The sequence below is a fragment of the Acyrthosiphon pisum genome, chromosome A1 (genome assembly GCF_005508785.2).
Source record: "Acyrthosiphon pisum isolate AL4f chromosome A1, pea_aphid_22Mar2018_4r6ur, whole genome shotgun sequence".
Taxonomy (NCBI): Eukaryota; Metazoa; Arthropoda; class Insecta; order Hemiptera; family Aphididae; genus Acyrthosiphon; species Acyrthosiphon pisum.
Genome location: NC_042494.1, coordinates 131,371,654 through 131,386,423, shown reverse-complemented (window position 1 = coordinate 131,386,423; position 14,770 = coordinate 131,371,654).

Here is a 14,770-nt window from a genome sequence, read left to right as displayed (position 1 = left end):
TGCGTGGTACAAACGTTGCGTGCGTATATTATGTGGTGAACAGATTGTCAACCGGACGTGACGTTTGTTCGAATACGGTCAGTATTGTTATACCAGCCGTTATAATATACACCTATATAATATTACATTATATAATCGTATTACGCTTGATCCATTGATCGTGATTGCATACAATATTTACAATACAATATTTTAGTTATTATTATAATACGTCGTGTGCTGTGCATATTGAACTACGATTGTTTATGGAATTGCCATTTTCCCGCGAGCATCGCATAACACAAGATATTATAATATTATGGAATTTGTCGGCGAGTTTAGCAACGTCCGCGTCGTCAAAATTTGATTACGAAAAATAAATATTTACTGGTCTCGACGATCGTTTGACTGTACCTATATGATACAAAATATTATAACTTACATGGAAAATGCCTCGTAAGCGTTAGGTTTTTTTCTGTAAGTTTAATATTGCTCACTATATGTTTATGTTAATACTGGACACGGTATTATTATAACATAACTTGATCGCGAGGGTATTTTTATAGGTGGTATCTACCTTGATTCTGTCATCGATGGTGGGAGGCACTGATTTTATCATGAAAAAAAATAAAAACACCTACGTTTTGGGTGACAAGCCCTACAGCCGTTCTTTTTTTATACCTTTTTATAATAATAATAATAATATGTATTTTATCATAGTATATTTTATAATGACACATTTTACTATATACGGATTTAGCAGTTTTCGGGATAAAATTGTCGTCCTGCTGCAAAACCGCACGTGGTAAACCCAGATCCTTGTCAGATATACCTCCTCTACACACATACCTATATAATATAAGCATTTAATAATAATAATACGAATCCATACGTCATGTTATCGCCACATTATTCTATTGTCGCCGTGGAGATGACAAGCTGTGTATATTTGTATAGCTGTTGCTGTCACGAGAATCCACAAAATTATCTCATCGAGAGAAGATATTTTAATATAATATAATTATATTGTATTTTACGTAGTATTATATTTTATAGTGATGTATATAATTAAGAATTTCGCTGTATTCGGGAAAAATATGAGACGTGTCGTTCTGCAATGAAACCCCACGTGCCAAACGTAGTTTCTTAGTAGATAAAGTAGACAGCGTTCGCGGGGTGATGATGGGGGAGGGTCGGAGGGATATGTATCCCCCTCCGTGAACCTTTTTTTTATTCCTTAAGCACGAGTGGGACTTTGGACGTTTTTCCACACTTCAACGTTTGTTAACTTATATACGAAATACAACTGGGCAGCCAAGGTTACATCGAGTACAGAATATATTATAATACTATGTTATTTATATTATATAAATTGTTTTCTGATACCCCCCCCCCCTCTCCCCCTTGCCAAATTCTTGCGCAAGCCACTGAATAATACACACAATTATTAATATGTATATACGCATTTAATAATAATACTCGTCCATACATGTCGGTACCGTATTATTCTATTGTCACTGTGGAGACGACAATCGTCCTATCGTCGTCGACTCAGCGTCGCATAATGTGCATTATACTCTCTACAGTAGATGTGTATATAGCTGCTGCTGTCACGAGCATCCGCAAAATTAGCTCACCGAAAGACGATATTTTAATATTTTATTATGTTGGGTACACAGTGTATGTCACATCGCACAGCTCCTTCGAGCCCAATTCCCGGGTGTCGACAACTCTTATATATTTTTACCAAACCACTGTTGTTTTTCAATCGCCTTTTGTCGTCGTCAATAATTATTACGGTACACCGTTCCGAATGAAACGTTGTACGATATTATTAATTTTGTAACTTACTTTGTTAACATTTTTGAAATTCTAAATGTATTTTCGCTTTGGTTTCCATTCAGGATTTATAACAAAAAATACATACCTATGTATCATACTAATATATCTACCAGCTATCTATAATATTATAACATTTTATATTATAGAGTTAAGCATTTTAAGTAGCTAACATTAATGTGGAAGTTCAACATCGAAATGTATATTAATATAACGAACAAAGTATTATTTAACCAACGATAATCACACATATGACATACACATACAAATATATATATATAAAGTGGGGTTGTAAAATAATAGAGTACCTATAATAATCGTTTTTCGCAAAAATTACTTTTCATCGATTGTTAGAAGTCGTGGTAACCTAAAAGGTTAAAAACAGTGGACGATATTTATTTTTTGCCTTATACAATATAATATTTATTTATTTTTCTACTATAATTTCACACTTTGTTTTTCTATTCTTCCACAGAAGGGAAAATATAATCACCACACGCGACATAATATAGTTATTGTTTATGCATATAATAATAAACGAGTAGGTACAACTACCTACCGTGGCTAGACGTCACGTGTCATTGTATCAAAATAACTATCAATATCGGCACTATATAATTGTATGATATTAAAAAATATATAATTTTGGTATCCTGGCCGTGCACTCAGTTTTGATTTTCTTCTTCCCATGCCCAAATCGGTTTAAGGATGAAAACGGTTATCTCCACCAAGGGTTGCTGTTGATGTATCAGAACGTTTGGACACTAAGTTATTATTTTTCTGATCACACGTCATTGTATCCAATAAGCGCAGTTGAATTTATTACCAAGCATGGTTGATTCTCTCAACCCTAATAATTGTCTTTAAGTAATGCATATTATATTCAAATTTAGATTTTTTTATATGTTTGAAATTTAAGATAGATTATGGGTATTATGATATGATTTGAAAATTATAGTAATTAATAATAATCAATCACCATTTTAAAATATTTGTAAAACTTATCTTAGTATAATAAATAAGTATAATATTAAATATCCAATATAATATTCGATATTTTTATAAAACCATATTTTCGATCTACTCGAGTTTTTATTTAAGTACATCAACATTTTCAAAAGAATCATTTGGTTAACAATTCAAAGTAAAAAGGGTTGGTTCTCATAATACAATTTGGCATCGCCACGGGTATAAGATATTAGTATAGTATAAACGATATAAAACATGTAAATAGTTGAAATAATGATCCCCTTAAGCAGTATACTTAAAGACTTAAAAATTCTAAAAATCAGAATTTAATTAATAAAACTAGTGTGGAATCACCCCAGTTAGGTTAGGTACGACTTTGTGAAATTGCACTTATTATTTAACACGTGAAATCCTATATAGAACAAAGGCAAGTGGCAACCTTTACGAATCGGAGATTAATGGATTTTGAAAGGAAGAAAGAAATGAGTGATGGTAATAATTATTATCAAAAATAACGATGAAAAAAGTTTTCAGTATACCGCGCGGGTCAGTCCGCAGAAACGAAAACACGTATTCTCCTTCGAAGCATTTCCTTCCACCGATATGAGCAATGATGAATAACAATCTTACGTGTACATCAGATTAAAATTCCGAGAAAAGGTTTATTATATATCATTATACTTTTATATAATTATACGGGATAGCATCCTGCAAAAGAAATAGCCATCAATCGAGGAGCGCCCTGGCGATACCACATAAACGCGCTTATACAGACTGGCGGACACGAAAACGGCCATCGGAGGAAGTATGCATTACATTATTATTATTATTAGTGTACAGAGCACATATTATATGGTATAATATGTTATGTGTACACATAGGTGTTGTAGATAGGCATACCTCGTAACTGGTATGTGTTATAATATTATTATATAATATACGGTGGCGCCCGGGAAAATGATATATCGGCCGAGTCGTTACACTGCCGCGGCAAACTTTCACTTACTTGTATACATCTCGAGAGACATCTTTATCGCGCCGGAGAGCTCATCAATAATAATACGAGCGCGTCCTCGTGGAGCAACATAAAGGTGCATCGTCGTATGGATCACGCAGCGGCGAGCTCGACGTGTGTCGTGCTATTAGATACGATGTAATATAGATGAGCTCTAATGAAAACGCCTGAGGGTATATATATAGGTACAGTGTATTATATGGTATTAAATAAATACGATAGTGGTGGCGCAATGCAGCGTCTCGTAGATAGGTATAGTCCAGGGTTCGACGCGTTTATAAAATATGATGTTCGTTTTCCTGCGTCGACCTGACAGGACGTGAGTAGTCAGTCGGGTTAGCTCCCGGCCCTGCTGTGACCGATTTTCTTAAACCTCCGTCGATGTTTCGAAAATTATTGTTTTGGCCGTAAAAAGTATTTTGTGTGGTAGGGGGGGGGGTGAAATCTACGCGACAGCTGCTATCCACGTGTTGTACGGTCATCAACAAACCAGTTTTTAGATTCTAGACTTTTATAGCCCCATGTAATTCCGTAATGGCTTTCGTAATTGTTATACCCTTCCCTCCACTCTTACAGCAATGTTTCTTACTACAAAAATAAGAATTTAAAAATTCTAAATACTTGTTTGCAAAAATATTGGCTAAAGTTTGGAGATGATCGGAAACACGCAAAGAGCCGCGAGCAATTTGCAAAACTCATGATATTATGATATACTAGCTGATCCCGCGCACTTCGTTACCCGTGAAAAATCACAAGTTAAAAAAATTGTGATTTCTTAACTCCTTTTGGGAAGAACTCAGCCTCTATGGTATTCACCTAATGCAACCAAAATATAAAAGGATAATTCGGAGGAGTGCGACGACAAACACCGTGACACGAGATTTTTATATATTAGATGATACAAACAAATTATTATTTTTTTGTAATCACGTAAAAATTCAAATTTTATCATGATTGTATCTATCAAATGTAGATCAAATTTTTGGTCAGATAAAATGGACTTCTCCCCCCCCCCCTCGTAAATACGCAACTGTATGCTGAAATATGTGCAATATATCAAATACATAATGACATAATTTTAAACACACGACACGGGCATTATATTTAAATAGCATTTTAAACAATACGGGGAAATTTTAAATTGTGATAATACCAGACCTGTTTGGTATTATAGAATAAAATATGCATTTTTTAAATTAAACAATGAAGAATATTGTTCGCTATGCACGATATACTATGCACATAATTTATTATAATATTTTATCTATGCGATGAGATGCAAATGTCTGCGAAATTATTAAGTTTGACGTACTGCACGTGTTCGATAAACGTGAAATGAATATTACTCTGACTACCTATATATTTATAATATATATACAGGGGCAGGTACTTCTTTAGCATCCTGCAAAGTAATCAAACATAATAACTTTCTAAGGTCTCGCGATAAATGTGCGCGTATTTAAAAAAGCAATTTGAAAAATGCAGTATAATTAGTATAAATCGGTGCACGCGCGTACGTCGTGGCAGAATATTATTACAGGTTTATTTACAACAAAACTGTTAAGTGAAAAATATGTAACACTACCTAGGTACACTGTGTATAATAACAAAGATGATGAAAAACAAAAAGAAAAAAATATGAAAAAAATAACCATTAGTCGTTTGACGTGTAATTTATTCGATCTTACGCGTTTTCCGTCTGTAAATATCCGTCGAAAATGGGAACGGCAAACTATAGACGTACAACGACTAACGCGTCAGTGTAGGGCGCGGGTGAAACAAAACACTTGACACGCCGCTCGAAATTTCCGGTAGACGAAATAAAACGGATATTCGTCGGGCAATAATAATTAATCGACTCTTGAGTTGCGTGACCGGCCGTGTATATCCGATGTTAATTGATGATTAACATGATCGAATTACTCACCTTTTCGCCAACGCACTTAATTGAATCAGACAATATTATACCCGTCCGCCGTGCAAGAAGACGGAGGCGGTATCGATCAAACTGGAGATGTTGTCATAATGATAAAATTAATATTGTTACGTATCTCAAAAGATATTGATCGAGTGAAGAAAGACCGCCCGTGGGTGGGCATTTTTTTTTATCATATTAATGTGGGCCCGGTGCCGATTTTCCAAACTTTTCGCAATACTATAATATCAATACATATTATATTATATCATAGAGCATAAGTCTCCTATTTTTACGATGTCGAGTCGATTTCCTTTTTTCGTTATTAGATCGGTCACCGCACTGAATCTCGATCGCTTAACTAGGTAAGACAGAGGAAGACAAATGACAATTAATATATTTTTTATAACAGTCCACTGCAGCCTAGGACAAGTTCAAATGATGGTAGATTGGGCCCAATATTTTTATGTAATAATGTAAATACATGCTCAATGCTCATCACCCTGCAACCCTAACCTACCTCGTTGCCTCGGCGCTCTTTATCACCAGAAAAATGTTGACCTCCCCCCTATCAGCCTACACGAGTTGAGTTTAGCCCCCCCCCCCCAAGCCCCCTCAATTTGCGACTATGGAGTTGACCACCCTTTGGTAATCCTTTATGGCCAATCGGGAAGTTAAATGGCCCCGTTGAGAACCACTGATGTATACGATTTGAAAATTAGAATCCGTTTAAAAGTTTGAAAAGATCCTTAGCGAAGTGTTGAATGTAAAACATTACCTATAATATTGATGTTAGTTTTCATTTCGTTTATTTTTGTGTCCGAAGTCATACTTCTAGTATGAACAATTCTATTGATGGAGCTTTCTGTTAACAAAATGTATGTTTTTTTGGGATGTTAAAATAGAAAATACTCAGAACTTTTAAAATAATCGGAGAAAACTATAAAGACAAATTCAAATCTTCAAGTTTTAACATAATGCCCTTTTTCAGTTACATTTTAGTAGCCGTGTTTAGAATAATTGCGATTTAATTTGTTCGGCCTCTGTAGACATAATATTATCTAAAATGACACCACTGAGAAAGGTACCGACCTACTACAGTTATTCAGCTCCCCAAGTCTCTTTTTCTGTAAATGTATTACAATTTAATGTAATTGCCATATAAAATAGAAATTAAAATGGAAAGCAGGTTGCGAGCGAACTGGCGGTTTTTTTTTCTTGTCAAAAACTAAAATGACGCCATTTTGTTAGACTGGAAATCGTGAGTTTTCCAAATACGATCGCGGTGTGTGTTTTTTTATTTTATATGACAATTACATAGTAAATATCGACTAGTGACTATACCGCCGTTCATCAAAACATTATGAATTATGATAATTTTGATTTTGTTTCGTTGATCATACGACATAACGATTTTCAGTAACACTCGTCTCGCGTGCCCCATAAAATATGTTAAATTGGCGTAATAGGACCGTCGTCGTTCGATTATTCGGTCCGTCGAATCGGGTTTTGGGGCGGATTTCCGTCTCTCGAAAACCAATCGTCCGAATATTTTAATAAAATAATCGAAAAAAAAAAGTAAACCATTTTTTATACACCACCCGGAACTATTCGAAATGACAATGTGACGCACGTGGATTTATTAATAATATGATAATCACGGTTTTCGATGATTGCTCGAACGAGCTGCAAAACGATAACGACAAATATTAATCCATTATAAAATTATTGTAAATTGTCAGTACGCACTTTTTTTTTTACGAAGTCGACTTGAAGTTTTGTTTGTCAAATTTTACGTAAGCGGCAGGAGAATTCTATTGTGAGATGACCGTCAATCGTGAATATCTCTTGAAATGTTTTGGCAATCCTTCGCACCTTTCATAATAATAATAATAAGAAGTATAATATATTAAGTGAACCTCGGCGGCCTATGATTACCGCGGATACCGCGAGATGTTCGGACCATATCCACACACGATGATACTATATTATACAATACGAATTGTTGGAAAAGACTGCAAGTGATTTGGAACGTGATCCGACGAAAACCCCCCCCCCCCCCGACCTATAATCGACCCCTGTTTACCACCTCCGTGTCCACCGTTCCAGATTTATTATTTTTATGAGAAATAATATATGGGCGAATAGATGGGCGTAAGTAAATTAAAATGATTAACTCGAGTCGAGCAGTCGAGTTAAGTTACAAGTTAATAGTTACCACTAACCAAACAATACAATACTATTTTATCAAAAAATATTACATCGATATTATAATAGTATTGGGTTATTTTTTATTGAAAACCGTGTACACTGCAGTAATCAACTAATTATTATAGTCATTGTCCACCATTAAATATTGGCAAATAAAAATATGGCATGGTCATATTATAATATATATTATTTATACCATATGTCGCCCGAATACATTTTAATATGAACCTATATATATACATTTTTTAACGATCAAACCATTGCATGTAAAACAATCGGTGGAGATTATTATACGGAATCTATAGGTGCACCTTATACCTGCCATAATTAACGATTTACTTTTAAAATATGTACATAAGTGTATAAACACGGTATATAATATATTATACTATGACCGCGGGGCCTTGAGAATCTTCCACATTTATATATCTCACGAATTAATAATTATAGTTATCCTACATTACGTATTATTACTAACCTAAAGTCGTTGACTACGTAAACATACTCTAAACTTCTTTCCAATCTAATATTATCTTGATTCCGATTGAATGTATTGGTAAAATTATATTATGATCTCTATTGTCTGTAAAGTTATTTAATACAATTTCACTGCTTAAATTTACTGAAAATACTTTCTAGTTTCGAATGCGGAGTCACGAGCAGTGATAAAAATATTTGATATGCTGTAGAAATACTCAGATTAGTATCTCAAAGTTTATATTTTTAATTATTGTGATGTCAAACGAATTACCGTGTTGTATTGTGTCGTTTGAAGCAAAGATATTGTGCTCTTTGAAACTTTCATTTTGAAGGAGCACAAGTCCGATCCTATTCAAATCATTGTTGTACTAATTACACACGCCAACAAATTGGACGCATTCTTATCTCTTTCAGCGGCATTGTAAATATCGATTTTTCTTCTAAAAATAAGAAGTCCATAATAATATCTACCATTGTTTGAAACACTTATCTTAAACCTGTCTAAATATTATATCAACAGCTTCTGATTGTACCACAAAATATAATTTTTCATTTATTTTCTATATTTAAGATCTGTTGTGTTCAGTCAATAAAACATCATTAACTTGTATCTTGTGTCTTATTATAATTAAAACAGTTAAATAAGTAAATTGTATTGAAAAATATCTTAAGAAAATTGAATGTAGGTACATATTTATAAGTTTCATATGCAAATAAAATATGACTGAAATCATTTTATAACAGGTCTTTTTAAACTACATAGGTTATTTTTTCCTTTTAAAATACATCACTCATAAAAAGAAAAATCAATAACTCTACAGTTATAACATAATATATAAACACACGAAACAAACGCAATTTAAAGCGTAGGTAGTTTAAGTAACATCTATGTATTATATTATTATATTCTAAGTGCTATTCCGATTTAACGTACTTACGCATACTATTAAATTATAATAATACTATACGCTACCTCAAGAAAATATAATATATGTTTCAATAATATGATTTGGTTTGTCTTGACGAAATTTTCGGGGATCTTGTAATGCATACTTTTTTCTGATTTGTTAGCCAGTCAAAGACGGATTTAATGCATGAGAGCGTTGCAACCTTAAATCATAATATTATACTATATTACTATATGCCAATATTACTAAGTGTGGTCCAATAATTGATACAAATTAGATCCATTCGTTTTTCTTGGTTGTTTATCATCTTGTTTTCTGGCCCAGAGGTATAGGTTTAAGTTTGAATTGGTTGTAATATATGATGCAAAATCATAGTCCGAAAATAATAATCCATCAGTTGCATTTCCTTGTCATCCTCATCACCGAATTATTAGTTCAAGCAAACGGGTTTTGTTTATGCTGCCAACCCCTAATGAACTACAATTGATATTTATTGGGGAGGGCGAGAGGGGGTCCAGTAAAATGACATTATAACTAGTATCAAGTACTTGTAACTTCCACAAAATATTTCTGGTCTAAAAGTTTTTTTTAAAGTTTATTTAAATTGTTTCAAGTACTTGCAACTAGTACCTAGCCATAATTTAAATTAAAAAATTCGGAAACGGTGTGGAATTGGAATACGATAGGTTGCAGCACAAATTATGAAACTTGAGTACAAATCGCCACCAACGAAAGCCCTTGGTTTGAACCAAAACTCGAAGGTGAGGATGCCATGGAAATTCATCTTAGTCTATCTAGTAGAGCAAAAATACAACATATATTAAATATGTTATCTATATTTCTTCTTGTGACAAATACCTACTCAAGCCTAAAATATATTTATATGATTTACCTACCTACCTCTGAATCATTATTTTTGAACTAGGTACTATTTTGTATTTGATGAAACCAAGAGGTTAAATGCATTTAATATATTGTTAATATATTTAACAAGATTAAATTTTCCAACAACCAGAAATAGTAATTAAACGTTAAATTAATTTTTAATAAATTTGAATTGTATACAGCTGAGTAAATATTTTCTATCAATAGTAAATTAATTTGTACGTATAAAAGCATTGTATATTGTTGCGCAGACAAAAGTTGAATTCTATAGTATCTTGTGCGCAAACGAGTTCAGGGTTTTAAATTGGAAATTTTAAAATGTTCACAAATGTATTAAAAAGGTGTCTGAGAGAATCCACATCATTTTACCCGAGCAGAAAAAATGTATATAAAATTAAATAATTAAACGAAATTATTAGCACTTAGTACTTACAAAATGGCGCACCATTTCGTATTCTTCGTATTCGCACCCGATCTAAACGTGAAATTATTCTGCATTTGTGCACAACAATATATACATTTGGCTGTATGAGTAGTTCGCGATTTTATGCGATTGCATTTATTTTTATCATGTGCTAGTAAGTGTATAATATAATCTTATTCGTACTGGTTATATTTTAATATTTTACTGTTCCAGAAAACTTGCCTAGAAAACAACCTTAGTGTTGCTCCCCTGGGTGAATGTTTATATGCAGAAACAAAAAATATAAGGTGTTTGGGGCGAGTATTATTCGGATAATAACTATGGTTCGTCCACTCAATCATAATTCTAAAACTCGATAATACAGAACAAAGGGTGAGTGAAGCGGAGTCAAGAAGGCGAAAGTGTATGTGTGGAGTAACTGTAGGGAGGACATAATAAAAAAACTATGTAATTGATTAAAGGTCGATCAGGAGTGGGTTAGGAGGATGTAGGCCAAGTGAAAGATAATAGGTTGAGACGATTCACCTGAGTGCTGTGTTGAGGAGCGGTGACTCAGAGACGATGGAAGTAACAGTGGAAATAATTGTAGAAGGAAAGAGGGAGAGGAAGAATGAAGAAGAAATGGATTGATAGATTAGAGAATGCATGGCAGGAGAATATAGCTGGTGGAAGTAAAGAAGTTGTGGAGGACTGAGCCCTGTGGATGTGTAGGACAAATTAGGCACCTATCCATATAGTTGGGAATGAAAAGAAAAAAAATAGTGATCGTCGAACGTATCTTAGTCTTAAGGTCGTTCTATTCTAATAACCTACAAAAATAATAGTTTGCATTTAGATAGTTTTGAAAGTTTTTTGATATCGAGATTCACGATGGAATTAAAAAAAAGCAGGGATGTCGCTCTGCTGTACAGTAGGTTACAAGTGGGTCATTGTATAATAGGTTGTATTAGACTTGAATTCAATGATAAAATATCATTGTATAAGAAAAACGATTCTGAGCGGAGACGGTTTGTCAGTCTGGATATTTTATATTGTTATTATTTATTTTATCATGTAAGTTGAATTAATATTATAATATTATTATTTTTTATTCGTTTCTATAGTGATAAACAAAGTGTTAGAAATTAAAATCCCATTTTTAGCGTTTTTTCGTAATTTTTCGGTGGTTTTTCCCGTGGTATTAAATAACTATTGAGAAAATCGGAAAATGACCTGTTTAAAGTACCACCTTGATCCAATTTTCTAAAAGATATGGTACTATATGTTGAAATCGAAGCACTCCTTCTGGTAGAAATTTTGTATACAGGAAATATAAAAAAAAATAAAAAAAATAAATACCATTGTAAAACCAATAGCTTCCTCGCTCCACTCAGAATCTAAAATTAATATATTTTGATTATAAATGGTTGCCATTGGTGACTCGGGCAGGTGAAGTAAAAGAATGCATCAAATCGACGCGTTTATGTCATTGAATAAACAATATTTTACAACAAATACGAGAGTTTATTGCTTACTTATATTTGTTGTTTATGGACTTAGGAACTACTCAACCGATTTTCACGAAAAATACAGAGATTTCTCTTTGAGATAGCAGAAAAGTTTAGAGAGTAGATTGAACTACGTTTAGAAATACCCCGATTGTAGTACCCTAAGACCGAGATACATCGATGACATATTGCTGCATTTTATATAAATTGTTCATTTTTTTCACGGACGAAATCGGGTTATACTGCAGCTAATAAACTTATAAATACAGAAAATGTTGTCGATGGATTTGGGTCTATTGACCACATTGATAAATTGTTCATATTTGTATTACCCATTCGTTTATAGTAATAATATTTATTCATTGGAACAATACGGGCGGAAGACCATCTAACTGGTAAAAATACAAAAAATATAACAGGACTTATATAAAACAAAAATATAATTAAATATTATGGACTAATAGCGAGTAATGTAGAAAATTAAATAGAAAATGACAGAAAAGTAATTAGTTATTATAGATGTAGGCATATACCGATAACAGACTATTTAGTTATATAGATTATAGAATAAATTGCAGTGTAAAATATATTTACTAAATATATTGATGGTTATATAACTGTTTAGTTATTAAAACATTAAATAGGTTTACTATAACGAATATTAATATTTATATGTGTTTATAGTGTTTTGATTTTATTTAAATATCTTTAGATGTTATAATATAATTTTGTGATTTTCGTCGATAAAACGCATTTTAGAGGTAAATCGACTACGACATTACAAATAATATATTATTATGTACTATTCTATATGACGTAGTTATATTATGTAATTGAAAACCTTCATCGGAATTTGTTTAACAATCACTCGTTAGTTTGCGTGAAAATTTGAATACGATTTCTCTCCGATGAGATTTAAATATTTCACTGTAAAGGCTATAATTTGGGTTGTCGGGAAGAAAATCAGCAATCCGTCAGTGACGATAAGAAGACTATCTTTTTTTTCCGGATTTCTAAGTGGTAACTAATGACCGTCCCGGGAGAGTAAAAAATGTGTCACTTTCTGATCTCAACAGCGAAATACACATGAGACGAAAAAGGTTGTGATTTAAGATTCAATTCTACGTAAACACTAAACATAACATGGCAAGTCTAATAACTGACAAGCCGAGTTTTTCTGCCAATTATAGGTACTATGTTATACTATTACTGAAGCTGCTCACACATTAATATCAAATAAAATATAAGATAGGTACCTAAGTATACGATATATAAGTACCTACAAAACGCACTAATTTCCTCGCCGAATTTCTTAGAAAAAGTAATACGACGAGAAAAATATACAACAATACTTATTACATGTTTCAAAAGAAAAGTCGACTTTTTTATCTCAGTGAGTTTCCCTCATAATATTTTTTACCACGATTGCAACTCGTGTTTTTATTTTTACATTTTCTCAAGAACAATATTTTTGTATACAAAATAAATCGAACAATAAATACCTAGTTAATAATATTATATAGTTTCTAATAATTGTTTTTTAATAATTTCTAATTTTGATCAAACAAGGCTCAGATATGTATATAGTAACTCCGCACAATCGTGTCACGCCAACGTTTTAAATTTTGTCTGGTTTCAGTATGTGAAATTAAAATCATTGACGCTAATAAACTCAACATTACAAATACTACAAATATATATATATATTTTTTAATCAGTCACCGAATTGTACTGATTAGTCGCTTTTGACTGATCGAATCATATTATGTAACATGATACAAATATAGAATTTTAATAGAGTGGGGGGACCTGTGCACAAACGTAGCACACTAAAGTTTAAAATTTAGTTGAGCGTCAATATATATATATATGAAATCAAAAATTTCCATTGGAGTAAATTAAACACTAGGTACAGACAAGTATTTTTGTTTAAAAAAAAAGATCAATCGCCGAATCGTACTAATTAGTCACATGAAACGGATCGAATAGTATGATAAATGTATCGTACAAGGACAACGATATCAAAAGAAATCGTATAATACAATATTAATAAAGCAGAGGTTTTATCGTTTACAAAACCCACACACGTTAAAATATAATCACACCGTATACGACGCGTGTTGGAGAAACAAGTGAACGATTAAAACCAGACAGGTCTGATTACAAAACATAATACCTATATACAACCTACCTACTAATACGTTTTGCTCGCACAGTTATTGTTGCGAATCGTTAATGTTTTAACGAAACGGTTCTCCGTCGAAACGAACGCGTCCATATAATATCCGTTTTAGTTTCCTCTCTCTCTCTCTCTCTCGAAATTAAGATCGTAAAATACGTACAAATCCGGCGTAACAAATTTACGTGACTTCTCTGAACCGCTCCCGCGATATCTTTTTAAAGGATTTGCCCATTTTTCTTTCTCAAAACCCTATATATTCGAGGAACATTTGAATGTTTATGAGTAGCACGTGAAAATGGCTGTTTTTATTCCCAGCCTCTCTATACATAAGCCTCGTCGTTTTCTCTCGCAGCGCGTTACTATATTGTGTATATATATATACATACTTAATATAATAATAATATTATTATGCAACACTCCACTGCGACTACGGAAAAGTAAGTTATATTAGTTGCACTCGCCGTTCCTGCGACTTA